Consider the following 21542-nt stretch of genomic DNA (forward strand, 5'->3'; position numbering starts at 1 on the left):
AGAGGTATGTATATAGTAGGCCATAAGGTTGGTAAAGAAATCTAGGTAAAGTTTCAATTCTTAGCCCTACAACCATAAATCTTTGTTGGTCCATCAACTTTCTTTCTAGTGCTCTAAGCTTGCCCACTTTTCACAAAGGCATGTAAATAGCCTTTAAAAAAGTAAGATCATAATTATCACTATGGATTCACCACAGCTGAAAAGTATTTAAAAAGAGAGAAAAAACATATAACTTTTTTGGTTAATAAATCTCTCTGTCTCCAAATAAAAGAAAGTATGTCCCACAACCCATACCTGGAAAAATTGTAAGTCACATCAGCCAAAAAAAACACTTTACTTTTGTGGATTTTTTTCTCTGTCTAAAGCACATACAGCTGTCCCTTTTCCACTTTTTAAAGTGCATACATGCCTCTGCACAAGCTTAATTGACTTCTTTATTGCATAGAATTTTGCCATATCAATTTCCTTTTCAACTTTTCCATTTAAAAGTAACCCTTATAAGATATACTTCCACAATTTCTAACTATACAAACTCAAACCAAGCAATTATACCATTCTGTCATCACTATTTTGTAAAGGTAGTGCATGCATGAACAAGTCACCCAAAGACAACCCATTCTCTCTCTCTCTCTCTCTCATGCCATACACACACACACGCACATGTATACATGTGTGTGTGTGTGTGTGTGTGTGTGTGTGTGTGTGTGTACACACACACACATGTATATAAACACACGCACATGCACACACGCACATGTATATATACATATACATATACATGTATGTGTGTGTGTGTGTGTGTGTGTGTGTGTGTGAGAGAGAGAGAGAGAGAGAGAGAGAGAGTCTAACACTCAAGAGATGTATTTGTTTGCATTCATAGGAAAGGGGTTTACAATAAGGTTTATGTAAGTGTATTAGGAGTTCATAATTATATCTTATTTTTATGTATACTTACTTATAAAAGATTGAAAAATATTTAATATTGGAACTAATTTTGATATTTTATAAGTGCGGTCCCCAAGGTATGGAAAATATCTTAAAAGTGCATCCCTCAAGATATGATGTTTTAAAAATCAGCATTGAGTGTTTAGTGTATATATATGCAAAAAAACAAGTGATCTTCTTTGATTCACACTACAATCCTTCCCACTAAAAGATCCTCTTAAAATCATGCTTAGTTTTTAGCCCACAAACATGCCCCATAGTTCATTAGCTAGCTTGAGCCCCATGTGACTTATGACATTTATGCTAACCACCACCTATTATAAAATAGATGGAGCATGGGCTTTTACTAGGTTATAGTTATTTAGCCCACATACATACCCTTAGAGTTAGGCTATAAAATTAGGTTATAGTTAAGCTAGCCACCACCTCTTACAAAAATTAGGTGGAGCATGGGCACTAGACTTTTACTATAGTGCCTTGGCCCCTCTCTATTCTTTGTTCTCATTCGTTCTATATGCATTTGTCATTCTCTTATCTCCCTTTCTTTTGCGCATTTGTCACTCCTAGGGAATTTACCCTTGATCCTTAACTCTTAGTTACTATTTTTCTCCAAAGTTAAATGAGGCCCAATCATTTATTGTTGATTTTTATCCTCTTTTTCTCCAAAGTCAAATGAGACCCAATCATTTATTGTTGATTTTTATCCTCTTATCTCCCTTTCTTTTGTGTATTTGTCACTCTTGGTGCCATTTCCCTTAATCCGTAACTCTTAGTTCCTCTTTTCCTCCAAATTTCAATGAGGTCCAATATTTTATTATTGATGATGTACTTACCCTTTATCCTATCTTCGTAAGAGCTAAATCACGTTATTGGTCGAGTTCCATTTGTTACCATAACATTAGTAGATGTCTACAACACAACTATGTTGTGAATGCATGCTTTGGCTAGAAGAAGTACCTTCTAAATATATGTTCATGGTTTCTCCTAATGTAATTATGTAATGCACAATTCGTTCAAAGGGATTTGTAAGTAGATAATTTGATGCTAAAGCATTGTTAAAACAACAAATTGGTAAAATGTGCAAGGAGAAAAAACCCATGTTTTTCTTATCCTTTCCTTTCTTGTTTATTTTATATTGTATCTTTTTATTATATACATTGAGCTTAGTAAATCATTAAAAATTAGACAAAAACATCAAAGCCTTTGTAAAAAATACTAACACATAATAAAGGAGTTTGAAAAGGATTCATGAGGCTAAATGATCTCTTAAAGGCACAAAGATTTTCCACTATTTGTATCTAATCAAAAAGGTGTTTATGCACCTCCATTTTAATTTTTCTAAAAGCTTCATTGTGATTTTTTTGAGTGTGATTTGAAGAAATACTTAGCTAGTGTGCTACTATAGGTCTTATCTTGTTAATAACATTAGTGTGCTATAGGCCTTCTCTTATTAGTAATAATAAGGATTTTATACTAGAACTTATAGGCACCTTATAACTACCTTATAAGTTATTTCATATAATAATCACACAACTTGAATAAACCCTCATTAAGTTAAAATTTATTGAGGTACACTAATATCCTTTCTCTCTCTCTCTCTCTCTCTCTCTCTCTCTCTCTCTCTCTCTCTCTCTCTCTCTCTCTAACACACACACACACACACACACACACACACACACACACACACTCACTCACTCACGCATATGCATACGTGCACATGCACACACATGTTCTTTTAAACATGTTCTATCTATCAAACAAAGAAAATGTTCTTTCAAACAATTTCTATCTTGCCCATGGGCTCCCTCAATAATTCTAATAAAAGATGATGTTGAAATGTTCAAAAAAGATTTCCAACCAAGCAAAGACCTTGAAGGTAATTAGTTTAATTAACTAATAATATTGAAACTTAAATTAATCTGCCCCCTATTTTCACACAATAGGCCTTTCTAGGCATAGACTTTTATGAAATGAGCCTATGTGACAGAGTTGATGTGCAATTATTGGGTAATTACTTTAATGCCTATGACAAGGTTGATGTGCAATTATTGGGCAATTACTTTAATGCCCCAATAGTGCAAAGGGCAAGAGTTTTCCTTGGAATTTATAGCTGATAGAGATTGTATGACATAAAATTCCTTATAGTACATAAAAAGTAAAAAACGAGTAAAATTCCAACCCGTTTCTCAATCTTAGCTAGGAGAAAATATCAATTAAAGCATCATTGCTTCTTGGAATCATAATTTAAAACTCTGATAAATTTAACTAAATCGTCGCTAGTTGTTAGGATTATGAGTTAAAACTTTATGCATTCCTTTGAATATTACTAATAGTATGGCAACCTTTTATTTATGGCTTGAATAAGTTGTAATAATCATCTAATTCAATTGTCACTTGTCGATATGTCATATCATTACCACTCTGGCTATATCTTATTTGTAATATAAATTAAAACTTGGTAAATTCCCCCCTAAAATACATGCAAGGAGAGAATTTGAATGAACTGAAGGAGAGGAGAGATTGTTTGATATCGTTTGAAAGAATATGCCTTGATCACTTTGTCATGACCAGGAAGTTACTTAGAAAAAATTGCTTTAGGTGAAAGAAAGGAACTTCTAAATTAGCCTTAGATTGATTAGGGAAAGCTAGAGAGATTAGCACTAAACAATATGGAAATTAAGTGTAACGAGTATCAAAAGTATATTTAAGGTACAATACTCCTAGAGAACATGCCTTTTATAGTCCCAAGGCCCATGTGCCCTAATCCCACATGTAAATGACCCTAAGCCCATGTGCTAGGCCCATCCCATGTGCATGTGCATCTTAAGAACACTTTGTCAAACCATCCCCTCCTAACATGATTTCGTCCTCGAAATCAAAGGATGTTCGTGCACAAAACAAATACAAAGGCTATATATAATGAACCAAATACATGACCGTGTCGCCATCGCAGAGCACCAATACCAATACATGAATCTCATGACCCCTTGGATCAAATGGAAAAGATGGACTCGTGTCGAATGATGAGGCTAGTCGAGTATCCTCCAGGGTCAAATGGAAAAGATACGAATGTTGCCCCAAAGATGAAGTAATCCATACAACCACATCCACCTAGATAAAAGAGAAACCCAAGCCATGGAGACTCCAAAGCAATGGCCCTCAAATCACCTAGATCGAATGGAATTTGTGAAGAGCCAATGTCGATGACACAGCTAGTCAACCCTCTTAGGTCAAAAGGATAGATATGGTGCGAACCTCTGATGTCAATATAGTAGCTCCTGGGTTGAAAGGAAAACTTGTAAGTCTATCCTCATGACCATAATGTAAGTGGAGTCCACTGAATAACCATCACACATGGTCGGAATGAAAAACGGTCCTGGCACAAAAGAACCATCGTGCAGGGGCATCTAAGTGTCGTGCCACATAATCATCCACCATACATCTCAAGTGGCATAGAATGAACCCAAAGATGAATATCCCAACTCCAAAGATCATAGGATCATGTAGACACCCATGGGAGCCAAATGAACTCATCTCAAGGTTGGCCTCATGTAGAATCAAATGGAAACCCATGCCATCTCCAACCCCTATAGCTCTACTCGAAAAGTTGAAGGCATGATCCATTGCATCTATATGTGCATGAGTGTGATCCGACCCATGAACTATATCCTCATGTGCAAGACCCTCTATGTGTATATGATCATCCAAGATATCAACATCATCAAGGTCATCACTAAAAAATTAATAGGTATCCTCACATGAAAGATAAATGGTATCATCTTCTAAATCATCATCTATGGCATCCCCAAGGCCTCCAATGGCATCCTCATAAACATGGTCTATCTCCATCAATGATGCCCCCATGTGACCTAAATCCCATAATAAATCTATCTCCAATAGTATAGGATCTAAGGAGATGTCTCTAGAGATCAAATACAAATCTGTCAAGATCTATACCATCTCCAATAGTATAGGATCTAAGGAGATGTCTCTAGAGATCAAATACAAATCTGTCAAGATCTATACCATATGATCTACTCTAGAGATCAAATATAAATCTGTCAAGATCTATACCATATGATCTACTATGGTATGATCATCATCCATCAAATCACTGACCATGGCATCCTCACAATCTCTAGAATCATCATCATGATCATGGTCTGTATCCATCAATGGAATTCATATATAACCCCTATATCCAAAGATAGGTCAATCTCCCTAATCGCTGGATCTAGGAAAATACCCAAATCAAATACAAAGCTCTCTAGATCCATATGCACAATCCTATCTCTCCTATGAGGTCGTCTAAGAAAAATCATCACTACTCTCATTCACTATCTCTGACTACTTAAATACATGAACTCTATCCACATGAACATTGCCATGAATGCTATGAATACCAGGAGTAGTGGTCCTATCAACAATACCTCCACAAATAGAAATCCTAAAAGAATAGCTTAATGCATTTAACACTAGTGAGTCAGGCATATGCTTCGTGATTCATATGTGGAGTATCACTATCCTCAAGTGTGCTAATGAATACACCCATCCCAAATGCGCTAATGGATGCGTCACTAATCAAATATACACAATCCTCTAAAATGTCACCACACGATCAACCCCAGAATATCCTCATGATCCGCGAGAAAGATGATAGGCAAGAAATATCCTCATGATCCGCAAGAAAGATGATAGGCATAGAAGTGTCAATGCTCGGTATGCTTGCTGCCATCTGTGCCCTCGAGATCATGTGTATGTGTGCACGATACATCATCATAGGTATGTGGGTATGATACATCATCATCATCTATGCCGATGTCAATGCAGTATACATCCTCAGGAACATAATTGCAACAACTACTCAAGAATGTAGGACACTCGAATAAGTGACCACAAGAGTCATCCCAAGTGAGAAAAATTGATCCATCTTCCTCCAAAAAATATCTCAATGAACAACAGTCAAAGGATTGCTGAATGTGCCAATCTCTCTCATCACATAGATGACGAACATGTACATACAATAAACTCTGCAACTCCATCCTCCATCTATGGCCTCAATGGACTATCTCCTTATCACGTGAAATAGATGATGAAGAATCCAATGGTTAAAGTCTAGATGTTCCAAATGTATGCACAAAGTTGGCAAAAGTGATATATAATCTGATCATGTCAGGTAACCAATGGTACTGCATATACGAAGAATCCCAACTAAGAATATAGCATCACACATGTGCCCCCAATCATCAAGAGTCACAAGATGATGTCGTCCTTGCTGAAGAAAGCAAGGACCATGGTGAGTAGCAGAAGGGTAATAGTAATAAACCATGCTCAAAGCGTGTGAACAAGGGCTACAATCCACAATGAACTCACACCGTGTGTGAAGATGCCCAAACTAAGTGTCAATGTGCGTGAAAAGAACACTATGCACCCAAACATATAAATAAAGCGCACAATGTGCTAATGTGCATGAACACACCCCATAAAGCCCACACCATGAAAGCTCAAAGCATGCGAACACCTCACACAAATGTGCTCGTGTGTTAACAAGATCCACAACCGCATAGGAATCACCACACAAGTGCCCAAAATCATGTAAATGCAAACCACACGGTAGGGTACGTGTGAACACTCTCAAAATATACCAAATAAACTCTTCGAGGCTCATCGCACATGAACAAGCCTCAAAACTACCACATTGTGCATGAACGACCTCCTCGAGGCTCAAGACATGTGAATGAACTCAATAATATGGTAGATGAGTAAAAGTGTGGAATGAAGGATTAATGGGCTGGGGTATGTAAATAAAGAGATCAAAGGGTGAATAGAGGGTGGACCAAAGGGAGTGTGAAAGGACAAAATGTGAAAAAGAATGGAAAAAGGGTTCCAAATCCTAGCTCAAAAGAACTTTCTTAGAGCTCAAAAATAACTCACACTGTGCGGCTTCCTCAGTTTTTTTTTTATAACTTTTGTCTTTGGCTGTTCTCAGCCTACGAAGTAGCACAAGAAAACTGAAGCTATGCTTGTAGCTTGTGGCCAAGGAAACTCAACTTAGGAAATGTTTCCTGCAAGCTAAGGCTATGAGAACTCGTACCGTGTGTACGCTACAATAGATAGGAAACACTGATGCGTTGAGTATTGTGCTGAAAAACACGTTGCCATTTTTTTTTTGCTTTTTTTTTCTATTTTCAGACGTTTGTTGAGGCTAGCAATGATCGTCACACTTCTGGGTGAAGCAAAGATATGTAAAATGGCTGAAAAACGGTGTGTCATAGAATAGGATGCTCAATAGATACATCAAAACGTTGCGCTCCCATGCTGTGAACATGGGTTGGATTAGAAATAAAACAGTAAATCGTGTAGAGATGTTGTCTGCTATAGTAGAGTTTTCGCATGCTACAGTAGAGTTGTCGTGTGCTACAGTAGAGTTGTCGTGTGCTGCACCAACTTGTGGAAGCTCAGCTACACGAGAGTTTCACAAACACACACTGCTACACACGAGAGAGAGAGAGAGAGAGAGAGAGAGAGAGAGAGAGAGAGAGAGAGAGATGGGATGAGAGCAAGAATGATGGGTAGCTTGCCATAGCCTATGCTTGTTGAGGCTAGCAATGATCGTCTCACTTTTGGGTGAAGTAAAGATTTGTGTAATGGCTGAAAAACGGTGTGTCATAGAATAGGATCCTCGATAGATAAATCAAAACATTGCGCTCCCATGCTGTGAACATGGGTTGGATTAGAAATAAAATAGTAATCGTGTAGAGATGTCGTCTGCTATAGTAGAGCAATCGTGTGCTACAGTAGAGTTATCATGTGCTGCACCAGCTTGTGGAAGCTCTGCTATGTGAGAGTTTTGCAAATACACACCGCTACACACAAGAGAGAGATAAAAATGATGGGATGAGAGTAAGAATGATGGGTAGCTTGCCATAGCCTATGCTCTGCACAACGCACACTGCCGTCTTCACTTGATCTGTTACAAATCTTGAATTTCGATGCACAAACACGCACCCTTCTAGACACTGACAGTCCTCTTGTAATGTGCCATCTAGGCGATGACAACTGAGCCAGGGTCTCTCCAACCATGGCAACCTTTGTGAGGGACTCCACAGGCTCTGCAGCCATGGCAACCTTACGGGGGCAACAACGAAAGCATATAGTAAAAAAGCAAAGATAATTTTTTTTTTCTTCATTTTGTGTACTACTGCCCTAGAGCTTGCGATGTCTCCTCTCTTAGGCATTTTGTGTATTGAAGTGTTGGACTTGCTTCATGCCATTTTTGTGTTTGCTTTAGCAATCAATTCAACACAGTTAATAGTTCTCTAATCTCATGTCATTAAAACGTAGAAGTAGCAACCGCTTAGCTCGATTTCCTTTACAATTACTTCCTTGACCCCCCCCTTTACCTTTTTGTCTCTTGAAATTTGTGTGTGTATAAGAAGAGTGTAGAAGCCCTTCAACTCCTCTCCTCCGTGATGAATGCGTGAATGTCTACATTTACAAGAATGCTTTGCACTCACAAACTGGTCAATGACCCTTTAGCATCATAGACTCTGACAGAAATTTAGAAGTGATTAAAGCTTCTAACATAAAGTGTATGTAACTGATAAGTGATCTATTGTACCATTATAGATATTCCATAATGCATTTTGGCTTGTTCTCACTCTCCTTTATTATGTAAGCTTTATGACTTTAATTTGTGTATATGTAAAGACTAAAAACCCTAGGAGTAAGATGTAAAGACCCTAGGAGGAGTAACCTTTATGAGCATAATTTAAGTGTATTTAAAGAACTTAGGAGGATGGGAAATCCCTATTAATAGGACATACTTATGATATAAGCTAAACTAAGAGGCTCCTAATCTATGTAAGTATAAAATCTTTTATAGTTGTTTAGGAAAGATAATTATATTAATTTTTATGTTTCATGAACAGAAAAAATATTATTAATTTTTTGCTTTTTAAAACAAAACGTGAGTTAAGTCATGTTGGTGTAAGCGCCATGTAATCCACCATGTAAAAAAACCTACTAATTAATGCCACTATGCAAAAACACCTACTAATTGATGCCACCCATCCACTCACATTCCTTTTACCATCATCTTAGGGCCTTATGAGATGATATGGATCAAGCAGGCAATAAGGTTGATCCATAATTCAAGATGAGATTTCAACTCCAATCAACTTCTTTGAAAAGGATAAATGTTTCTTGGCTTGATCAACTTGCTTTCCAGTGCTGTAAGCTTGGCCACTTTGCAAAAAGTAAATATACTTTAAAAAAGTGAGGTAACAATTATCACTATGGGCTCACTAGAATGCAAAGTATGCACAAAAGACAAAAGGCATATAACTTTTTTGGTTAATAAATTTGAATAAAGGGAAAGAATGTGTCCCACAAACCAAAGCTAGAAAAAGTATAGTCATATCAACCAAAAAATGCACTTTACCTTTGTGGACTTTTGTCCTATTTTTTTAAAGCACATACAACAGACTCTTTTCACTTTTTAAAGTTCATACATGCATCTACACAAGCTTAATTTGAATTTCATTTCAATTTTTGATCTCTTTACTAATATATATAACTGTCCTTTTTCAACCCCACCATTTAAAGGTAACCCTTCTAAGATATCCTTCCACTAGTGTAACTATACAAACTTAAACCAAACAATTATACCATTCTCTCACTATGTCCCAAACGTAGTGCATGCATCAACAACTCACCCAAAGACTACTCTCTCTCTCTCTCTCTCTCTCTCTCTCTCTCTCTCTCTCTCTCTCTCGTACTACACACACACACACATTTTCTTTATGGCATCCTTTCTAAATGGATTTGTCATTCTCTTATCTCCCTTTATTTTATAATTTTGTAAGGTTTAATGAGCCCCAATATTTTATTGGTAAGCCATGTACTTAGCCTTTATCCTTTTTGTGCAAGAGATAAATGGCATTCTTAGTATAGTTCCATATGGCACAATAAATAGTATTGGTGGATTTCTATATTATCATTACATTGCTAATGTATATATTAACTAAAAAAAGTAACTTTTAAATATATGTTTGTGATTACTCTTATAATACACGATTCATTAAAAAGTTTTAGTGGTCTTCAAAAGTAAATAAATTTATGTTAGAGTGGTGATAAATTAACAAGGTGGAAAAACTTTTTAAGGAGCAATCTTATAACAACAAGGGGTAAATTTTTGTGAGAAGCAATGTTATAACAAGAAGGTGGTAAATTTTTGTGAGAAGCAATGTTATAACAAGAAGGTGGTAAATTTTTGTAAGGAGCAATCTTATAACAACAAGGGGTAAATTTTTGTGAGAAGCAATGTTATAACAAGAAGGTGGTAAATTTTTGTAAGGAGCAGTGTTGTAATAATAAGGTGGTAAAGTTTTATGAGGAGAAAAAACCCGTGTTGTTCTTGTTCTTTCCTTTTTTGTTTACCTTTTGTTGCATCTTTTTATTCTTTAAGTCGAGCTTAATACATCATTAAGAACAAGACAAACACATCAAAGCCTAAGTCATGGTATTTGTAAAATACAGTACATAAGTAAAGGGTTTGAGAAGGCTTTCATGAGGCTAAATATTAATGTAAAAGGCACAAAGATTATACACTATTTGGACATAGTCAAAAATATTGGTTTACTGCAAGCATGAATGAGGGTTGGGCTAGTTTGGTATCATGGTACTACAAGTCACAAGGTGTTGATGCACCTCCATTTTATTTCCATTGTGATTTTTTAAAACATAATCTAAAGAAATACTTAACTAGTGTCCTATTATGGAAACTGTTGCTTCATTGTTAATAAGGGTGAAATCTCCTTAAGTTAGGATTTCTTGCAATAATGCTAATATGTTAAAAAGGAAAAGAAAATGATTGATTACAATGAAGAGACATTCAAAGTCCTAGTCTCATAACAAATGAGAAAACATGACATTAAAAGTCCTAGTCTCATAACAAATGAGAAAACATGACATTAAAAGTCCTAGTCTCATAACAAATGAGAAAACAAGGATGGGATATGGAGAGATTAATATGATGGGAGTTTAGAAAAATAACAAGTCATCAAAGTAATGATTGTATTACTTCAAGAACTAGGGGAAATCTCACATTCTCCAATAACACGTACATGTAAAGATGACGATGAAAAACAAGCCTTTTGGATTTTGTGATCGAGCATGTATACGTATTCCATCACCCCCATGGTAATTTTGTGATCGAGCATGTATATGTATTTCATCATCCATGGTAATTCAACTACACTGCAGATGTAAAAAACTATAATTTTACCTTCTAAAGTTATGTGCATGATGATATTGTACACTCTTATTGGGTCACACTCATGCGAGTCTAGATACTTTATAATAATGGCCATGTTGTTGTACATGTGCTCATCCAATAGCATAGTCCTCCACATGATACTTATAGACTTCGCCACATCTTTCTTCTTATACTCAATTTCATCCTTATCCTTCTATATCTATTTATCCAATGTTTCAAGAATTACCAAGATAATCCCATATATCTAGACCTCCATACCTACTCTCTAGTACCTACCCCCCCCCTCCATTTTCTCTATACGGTTAACCTCCTAGTCCCATCAAATATTAATTGATTCCCCTTCCATCTCTAGAATAACCCAATGTTGTCCCCCTCTCCATCCATCCCTCCCCTCTCCTCCATCTACATACCCTCTCATCCACAATCTTTTCTACTTTACCCTAATCATCCTTGTCTTATCTCCTAGTCTCTATCGTACTCTCATTGGCCAACAATCCATGACCGAGCCTCCTCCATTCCTCCAATCCTCTTCTACTTGTTCCTTATAGCCCATCATTACCCAACCATCTTTTGTGTATGTGCATGCACGCACACGTGCATGGAGTGTGCGCACACAGTGCAGAGAGAGAGAGAGAGAGAGAGAGAGAGAGAGAGAGAGAGAGAGAGAGAGAGAGAGAGAGAGAGAGAGGGGGGGGGGGGTGGGCCTATGAACCCCACTACACATATGAAGGCTGAAATATAGAAACATTTAGGTGATGCTTTATATGTTTTAAGTTGTAAATTTTTTTAAAGAGGCATTTAAGTTGGGTCATATGAAGCCTAACTTAAGAATGGAATGCATAAATAAAGAGAGTTTGATGGGTAGGCAAGCCCTGATAAATAATCCATGTGTGAAGTGTTAACTGGCTATAAACGGGAAGCCTCTCAAGCAAGACCACATCATCATTCTAATCATAGAGGTTGCTACCACCATTTGTAACTATGATACCAACGATAGAATAAAGGTCATGACAGAGATGTAATGTATATACAAAATGTTGTTGTGAAAGTTAGATGTGCAAAATAGAAAGTTGGATTGATGGACTTGATCTTTAAGCTTAAATTTTGGGATGGCTGATGACTTTAAATAGAATCTTTCAATCAATTGAGAGAGAGAGAGAGAGAGAGAGAGAGAGAGAGAGAGAGAGAGAGAGAACATGCTTCCTCTAACAATATTTTAAAGAGAATGGATTGCATGTTTACAACTAACTATTTGTGGTTTAGTATCTTGTTCAATACGATGAAGTATTGAATTTGTGGACAATCTTTGGTTTAGTTGTCAAGAAAAGCATACATTGAAATATCTTAAGTAGTATGCATAGCTTAGTTATTATAGAGCATACATAGAGGAATCCTACGAAATGTGTGTGGATAATGTTAAATCTTGGATACAAAAATATAAATTTATGAGGATCTTAAGAAGTAACATGAATGGATGAAAGTCATTGGAAAGTTTACCTAAGAATATAAAAGCTAGCATGTGAGCTATAAAAAAGGGGGTTGAAATCTTTAAAAAGAAATTTCATACATAACAAATTTTTCTATTTGTTTTTAAAAGCCTCATGAACAGGTAAGTTTATTATCTCTCAAAATAAAGAACAATCATTTTAAAATAAATTATGAAAAGTTTTTTAAATACATGGGGGTTGCACAAGTGATCGAGGGTTTTTAAGTATTGTGGGATGTACTTTGTCGCTAGAAATCAAGTTGGCTAGGCCTTAAATCTCTATGTCCACAAAAGTCAAATTCATAGTATCAAAAGGTCTTAAATTCATTGAAAAAGCTCAAAATTTTTGCTTAAAAGTTTTCAAAACTTGAAGCTTGCAAGAGTTTGAATTCTCATTTTTCATGCAACAAAATCAATTGAATATGACATTATACATAGTCTCATAACCTTAACTTCATGGCTTGTTATTTTCAACACACATTTTCCAAGTACAAATGGAAAGGATCCAACTAAAATATCAAACTATCATATTATTCTCCACCATATACAAGTTTATGTGAGAACTTAAAATTTATCTTTTAGAAATCAGAAGACATTGATGTCAGGTGATGAAGCCCATGTGATTTTAAGTTATATTGCTAGGGGTGAACCTTTTTTAAAGTCTCATACAATCATGTATACATATTAGCTTTACATGAATGCACCATTAACACCATTGTTCTGTGAAAGATTTTTTTAAAAAAAGTCTCATACAATCATGTATACATATTAGCCTTACAGGAATGTGCCATTAACACCATTGTGTGAAAGAAAACCTTTTCTTTCTGTGGCTAGATAGGAATTTCAGTATTTTTACTCGAGTTTCATGTATGTCGCCTAGATCTAAGTAAAAGATAAATTCTTGTTTGCATTCACCTTATTTCAATGGTAAAATAAAAGATCACTCTTCACAATATAAAAAAGGAAACTAATTATAGAATCTAGGGAACTTATAATATGTACTTGGGATTTTTAAGTTCTATCAATTTTATGAGTGCCTTGATGTTCTTATGGTTTTGGTCTTACAAAGCATGACTTGAGGTTTAAGGCCTCTAAAGTTAAAGTGTTTATAGTTTTATTAAAAACCATTAAAGGTTGTGTTTGGAAAGTATCTATCCATATGACCTCATAACTTAAGGTTAAACAAGAGAAAGAGACAAACAGATTCCATGATTTTGAGGAAATGAAGGTTAACACTAAATATACACTTGCATTAAAGATTACATCTTACTAAACTTTAATTATAATCGTATGGCAAATTTATACATAATGCTTGTTCATTTATATTTCTGGGACCTCATTTACACGAGTCATTTGATCTTTTCTTGGTCAACTCTCATTGAAGAAAAGCATAGTTCAGGTCTCCACTTGCTTTATTCTCACATTTTTTAAAGATAATCTCACCTTACTTGAGCAATACATCCTAGATTGATTCTCTGTTGATATATGCAAATATAGGAATGAAAGTGAAATAAATTTGTTGCTACCGCTTCTTGTTTTTCAATTATCACAAAATATGAAAATCCTTACTCTGTCTCTCTCTTTCTCTCTCCACACGTGCGCACACACACGCGCACGCGCGTGCACACACACACACACACACACACACATGTTCTTGCAAGCATCATGGGCTTTATCACACAAAGTAGAATAAAAGTTGATGTTGAAATGTTCAAAAATGATTTCTAACCAAGAAAAATAAATACAAACCTTGAAGGTGACTAGTTTAACTAACAAGAATTAATTAGTTACCATGATACTTTGATCCCCTTTAAGGTAGAAAACGAGTAAAATTCCAATCCTTTTCTCAATTTTGGCAAGGAGAAAAGAACAACTAAAGCATCACTACTTCTCAGGATCGTAATCTAAAAATTTGATACATATAAAACTAAATTATCTCTAGTGGTTACAATTATAAGTTAAAACTTTCTTCAATCCTTGAAGTATTACTGATAGTAAGGCAACCTTGGACAAATTGCAAGCATCTAATTATTTCTTGTTGTCGGGTTATTACCAGTGTGGCTATAGCTTGTATGCAATTATAAATCAAAACTTTGGTGGCAAAATTTCCCCTTAAACTAGTCCATGTGATGCTTCTTAATGTTAGTAGAGATTTCGAAAAGTTAGTAGTGAAAGAATTCACACTTTGTCATGACTTGGACCAGAAAAGGGAAGTCATAGTAGGACATACACAACATAAGAAAGAACAATTTCAGGGTAGGGCAACACACACACACACACACACACACACACACACACACACACACACACACACACACACACACACACACACACACACAATTTTAGGGTAGGGCAACATGCATACACAACACCCCTCGTTGCTCTTCCTCTTTTCTTTACCTTTTGTAGCCACTAGATTTAATGAGAGAAGATATTTAAGGTAATGGCTTTGGAGGACCACTACCCCAATGTTAATGTGGGTTGAGATTCAAGAATAAGTTAATGGGTTTTGAGGACCGCTTGTAATGTTGGTTAATAGGCTTGGAGGACCACTCGTAGGACACTGTTTGACAATGTGTAAATATATATTCTCCCTAACTCGAGGCTATGGTGCTCTTCTTCACTGGCTGCTGACACTAAATTGCGGTAGTGGGCTTTGAATCTTTTAGGCACGATTAACAAAATCAAACTTAATCTCCAATTTGTTAAAAATAAAAAGTACGAGAGTGGGTGCAGAATTTGGATGCCACTAGGGGCAGATGCAGACACAGCACATCCACGATGGGGGGCATGGGCATGATCGTTTGGCGATGTAAAATTTTTGTAATTATTTGATGATACTCATGTGAACAAGGAGTGAGTTAGTACTAAAGGGGAGGGAGGGGAGGAATGAGGCTACCATGGGAGTAGCCCTCACCATAAGGTTTGTGAATGGAGTTGTTATTGTTGTTGACACTAAATTGCGGTAGTGGGCTTTGAATCTTTTAGGCACGATTAACAAAATCAAACTTAATCTCCAATTTTTTAAAAATAAAAAGTATGAGAGTGGGTGCAGAATTTGGATGCCACTAGGGGCAGATGCAGACACAGCACATCCACGATGGGGGGCATGGGCGCGATTGTTTGGCGATGCAAAATTTTTGTAATTATTTGATGATACTCATGTGAACAAGGAGTGAGTTAGTACTAAAGGGGAGGGAGGGGAGGAATGAGGCTACCATGGGAGTAGCCCTCACCATAAGGTTTGTGAATGGAGGAGTTATTGTTGGTGAAGCAATCAAGTCTTTGTTGAACATGAGAATGCCGTGAGATGGAGATTGTGTTCGTGCGGTGGTGGGCTCCGTGGCGTCCAAATTGGGCAAAACCAAGGGATAGTGTAGAAACCTCGCGGGCCGTCCAAACTGAAGCAGAAACCCTTTGCAGATATTGGGTCTCTTGGAAGAAACGCTGTAGCCTCTCCTCGACAGCTATTTTGGTGAAACGGTCCTGTCTCTGTGGCCCAAGCGCAGTTATTGGCCCTTTCTCTCCTTGCTGACAGCAGTTACTGGCCACCACTACAACCCCAACCTGGATCATTTCTCGGAATTTGCACATCTTCCATCGTCATCAGCTTTTCTTTCCCCAATTTCTACCATAGCCACTCATCAGATTCGAATTGACGCTTTCTCCTGTTAATGGATTTTGTCATCAAACTGGTAAGCCCACGAAATCTCACATCTTTTCCCCAAATTGGAAGGAATTTGCTAGCCTACAAAATCTGCATTTCTTTTCCCAACCTTACAATTTTATCCTCTTCCGTAACTTAGATACATCGACAGAGCTGAAATTGGGGGGAGGTCTTGAATGGGTCATACTGTTCGTTGTTCGTTGTTGGTTCCACCTTGTATGCATGTTGTTTTTGCTACCGTTTTTTATTAGGTATGTAATTAACAACAGATTGTGCAGCGGTGGTGTAGAAAGAATTGTTGGGCGTTCTAGAATCGATTTCTATGGTTACAAGAAGGGTGCAAAGGAATGGATTAAACGCAATGCAAGGAGGTGCTTGTGTTAAGGTAAATAACACATGCTGGGTCGAGCTTATCAAGAACGAGAGAACGTTTGATTTTCACAGGTTGGGGGTTTCAAGCTCAGCTATGCCTTGTTGAGCAAGGAAGAGTTGGTGTGCACATTTACATTGGAGGATTGCATTCTTGCTTGGGACAAGGTGAGGTTGGCAATGTAGGACCAAATTAATGATGTCAAGTGAGCTTTAGGGATGAGCCACATAAGCATCTCGACCAAGGCCTACCTCATCAATGATGGAGGGTTTTATGGGAGTGGAGGCAAGTCGATGGGATGGTCGGCTAGTTTTACAAGTCCTACAAAGTCCTTCTTTTTAAGGCCTGATGGGCAAAGATATTCACTCAATCCGTCACCTTGTGGAAGCACCGGCTTAAGAAAGTCGATAACCGTATGGCTGACACAGCCGACAACGGCCAATTATATGTCCATCATAAGTTCCAACCCCCCACATGGCTATTACTTCTGTCTTTAGATCATGTACAGTCTTCCTTCTCAAGGCTTGAAGGGCCATCTTGTGGAAATACTGCGCTTAGAACTAGTTGAAGTAATGCTTTCACTCCTTCAAGTAGCATTCATATTTCATGTAGAATCTTGGAGCAGGATTCGAGTACTTGGTTAGTGTTAAAAGCAAGACCTAAATCCTAGGACAACTGTTGTTGGCATGTAAACAATCTCTTAGTAAGTATTTGTGTGTTTGTGTGTGAATCATCTCTCAGAGGGGCACATAATATCTAGATATTTTATGTGGTTTGACCTAAGCAATGATGTTAGCACTAGTGCCATGTGTCAACTCCATGTGAGTGTGACTTAGTCAAAAGATAAGCCCCATGGGCTATAAAATGTACTCACACCTTGTACCTTAAAATCATAACAATCACATCAATATAGTACTTGAGTTTTGTGCAATCATCTTGACTCAACCACGGCTGCTCCACTGTTTCAGCCACCATAGCTGAACGCTAACCCTAACCCTAAAAAAATACCAACATGGTATCGGAGCATAAGCTTCCTTAGAAGTTGGGAGATCTGCCACATGATGTATGAACTTGTCGGACAACCCTAGGGCTATCAACCCAAAGGCTTTCTGATCTCTGAGCTTCCAAGCTTTTAGTGCTGCAGCTTCCCCTTATTTGGACATCTTTTTGTCTCCCTCGTCAGGCATATTTTCTTCCCCCTCAATGTAAGGCCAGAGGCCTTCATGCATCAATGATGGAGACAAGGGGTCTTAGCTCTTATAGATGATGAGCTAGTGTCTACCTTTATAGAGATGGTGCTAAATGCCTGAATCCCCAAAAATGATTTTTTAGCTTATGAAACTTTAAAAAATTAGGGTTTTTAACTAAGGGGATTTTTCAATTTAATGCTTTAGCAGGGTAGAGCATGAACTCAATGTCATAAAGGTATTTCCAATTTTTGAAAAAGATAGCCCAAAACCTTAATTTTCTTTGATTGTTGAAAAATACATAAATTAAGAAAAATCCCAAATTTGTACCTTCTGTTTGTTGTTGGTTAGATGAGGTGGTTGGCACAGTCAGGGCAAGAGGGTGTTGTCGATTTGGTCACAGCAGGTGCAACAATAGGTTAGGTGACGGGGGGTACAAGGCGATTGCCGGAGAGCACCGCATAGGAGAGGTTGTCGGGGCTGCTGTATGTGCGCCCAGTTGGGTTGCTGTGCACAGCCAGCAGGCTATGTTGACAGTTGAGCTGCGGCCACTTGCTACAGGCACATAGCTGTTGCGTAGGACGTGCTGGAGCGGGTATGTTTAGGTGGGCAGCACGACTGCTAAGTGAGGGGTTGTGCATATTCAGCAATGGGGTGTGCATAGGTATGATGGCGGGCTGGATAGGTGAAGACCTCCAAGGGTTCCTTGGAGATTGAGTTCTATGGACTCATGATGCAGTCACATGAGATCTTCGACGCTCATGTGAATAAGATGAAGTCTCTCATGAACCAGCTTGCAACACTCAAAGCTAAAGTGGAGGAAGATGTGGCCGTAGCTGTGCTTATCAAGTCCATGCCAAAAGAACCCCATGGTACCCTCATCACCACACTCAAAAATCTCCGGACACACCCCTTGGAAGGAGTCATAAACTCCTTGAAGGAAGAAGAAAAGAAGTTCAAAGCCAGAGCAAGAGGAGGGGACAACTCCTTCTACACAAAGAAGCAAAACTTCATAGGTAAAAAGTGGACAATTTGTGGCAGGACCAACCACACCGAAAAATACTGTTTTTCAAAGAAGCCCTGCAAGTATTGTGGTAAGACAAATCACCATAAAAATAATTGTTATCACAAAGCACAACCAAATGTCACTTAGGAGGAAGAAGAAGCAAACTTTGCAGTGTACGAAGCGGGCTTTCTAAAAGTCCCCAACAACAAAGAAAAAGTTGGCTTGTCAAAGTACCTCTCGTCAAGGATTGCACCAGTCAGAACATTCTTGCGAAACTAAGTCATAGGTGTCATGTGCATAACATGCCATGGACATTCTCAGATGTTGGTCCAGAAGAGGCAGCCAGAAAAAGAATATAAGAACCAGAACCTGGAGCACAAGGTGCAGATGAAAGCAGTAGGTTGGACTTGGAGGACTTGAAGGGGGTACTGTCGGCTGCAAGAGAGTCTGTCGGCTGTACTAGAACAGTGACGACTACAAGCGCATCAAGATTTATGATTTAATGTCCAGTCAGCTGGCTGACAGCAGTCGGTCAGCTCTCCATGCAGTCGGTCAGCTCTCCATGCAGTCCAAGAGACTATAAATAGCAAGTTTTGCTCCTCATTCTATTCATTCATTCCTCTAAGGAATGGGTCCAGCATTAGGACAGTTTTTGTGTGTTTCCCACCTTTTATGAAGGCAGCCTATGGCTGTAGATTAGGGTTTTTGTACTATATGAATATATCGAATTTCTAGCATCTCTCTCTCTCTCTCTACTCTCTCTTCATGTTTGCGTTTTGCATCAGCATGTTTCCAGTAGTGTTTAGGGCTGAAAGAAGACTCCCAGAGCTTCCGCATGTTACAATAGGCTTAGATTTATCCAAGGAAGTATGTACTAGGATAACAGTACAAATGTTGTTGGAATGTAAACTGTAACTTCTGGGGCCAGGGGTTTCGCAAAACATTGGCCATTACTACAATTAAACACTTAAATGGGCCACAACCTTAAACATATGCCACTTCATTCCATAAACTGAAAAAGAAAGATGTACACACTTGACACCGCATAGAGGTTGGAATGGGCCGATCCCCCCTTGGAGTATTTTATTACCCAAGGAGAAAATATCATGTACAAGCTTTGAGGGCCTTACTCTTCCCACGGGAGATGCCGGATTATCCATATACATATGCCATAACACAACCCAAGATGAGGCCAAGGTATCCATTCCCGAAAAAGTAGAGAGGGTAGTGGTCAATAAAGCGATGGAGTTCTGCAAAGCTTCTGGGCTGCGATTTGTGCCTAACGCTCCGTCGAAGAAGCTTCGAGAGTTGCTTTGAACTCTTGGAAATCTGATTTTGACACAAAATCGTCAAAAAGATCGGCATCGGTACCTTCCGTAGCCGGCAAGCCTTCGCGTTCCACGAGGGGCTCCAACTCTGATTCTTGGGTCGACACGTGAAGAGGGTAAGTGGAGAGAAAATTTGATCTTTGCACAAGGAAAGTGCAAGGGAACTTGAGAGCTTGAGAGCTTGAAAACTTGAGAGATGTGTGGCAAGAAGCCCACTTAAGGGGGTTTATAAAGATTTCCAAAAAAACTAAAAGCCCCCAAAAGCTATCTTTAGCTTTTGCTTTTGTGTTTTAAAATATATATATATATATATATATATATATGGATATATATATTCTAGGTTCTTAAAAAAAAATAAAACACCTTTGAAACCTTGGAGGAGGGGCCTTTTAAACTTAAAAAAAAAAAAACCTCAAAAAAGCGAAAGCCCAAAAAAAAGCGTGTGCTTTCCCCTTTTTTTTTTCTCCTCCTGGTTTAGCCCGTCGGCGTGCTGCTGTTTGCGGACGTCGACCTGCGTTGTCGGTGCCTTCACGGCAGGTTTGCGCTTGCGCCAACCTGTGTAAACGTGGCCATAAGGCCACGTGGGCTTGGGCGCTTGCCGTGCGTGGCCTGGGCGCCGGCCTGGCTTGGCTGGGGCACCTGCTCGCCTGGCCTGGGCGCCGCCTGGGCTGGCTACGCAGGCCTGGCCGCCTGGCTACGCAGGCCTGGCCGGCCTGCCTACATAGCCTTGGGCGCCTTCGCATACTTGGCCGGCTGCAAGCCTGGCCGCCTGCATAGACACCAAAAGCCACCTGCCCAACGTGCAGATCTTCGCGACCAGCAGCTCTTCACGACCAGCAGTGCAGCGTTCGCCTCGCACGCTCTCTCTCTCACTCTCTCTCTCTCTCTCGTTCGCGTTCAACCAAAAGAAAGCATCGTGCTTTTTCTGTTTTCTCTCCCTGTAGTTCATGCGACTGCACAAACGAGTCTCTTCTCTTCTTTGCAACACAAACGACCATACCCCATCAACATGGGTTTCTTTGATGAAGAAAAACACACACTATTCTGAAAACAGTAGTATGCACAGAAAAAACAGCAAGCTTTTTAACACATACCTTTCTTCGACCTCATCTTCTCTTCCTACCGACTTGCTCATTCACGAGGTATGCTCTGATACCACTGTCAAATCCCCACGGATCTCCTTGTAATCGTTCTTGGTTCGAGACTCGAAACCTGCAAACAAACGAACAAACAAACAACAAGGGGGTGCAGGCCCGACTCACCTCCCAACCATG

The 21542-nt window shown here is 38.5% G+C and overlaps 1 protein-coding gene across 2 annotated transcripts in view; it reads left to right on the forward strand.

Moving 5' to 3' along the window:
• The first annotated feature begins 15911 nt into the window (after positions 1–15911).
• The window catches only part of LOC147627795 (uncharacterized), a 110138-nt gene continuing 104507 nt past the window's right edge, over positions 15912–21542 (forward strand). Inside the window, exon 1 of one of the 2 annotated variants that reach the window (XM_086814772.1) lies at positions 15912–16405. The gene's annotated coding sequence lies outside the window, so the exon portion shown is untranslated. The remainder of the gene's footprint in view (positions 16406–21542) is intronic. The other variant, XR_015268330.1, reaches the window with a different exon arrangement.

Source organism: Cibotium barometz, chromosome 20 (assembly GCF_041138505.1).
Source record: "Cibotium barometz isolate CiBa-2024 chromosome 20, ASM4113850v1, whole genome shotgun sequence".
NCBI classification, from domain to species: domain Eukaryota; kingdom Viridiplantae; phylum Streptophyta; class Polypodiopsida; order Cyatheales; family Cibotiaceae; genus Cibotium; species Cibotium barometz.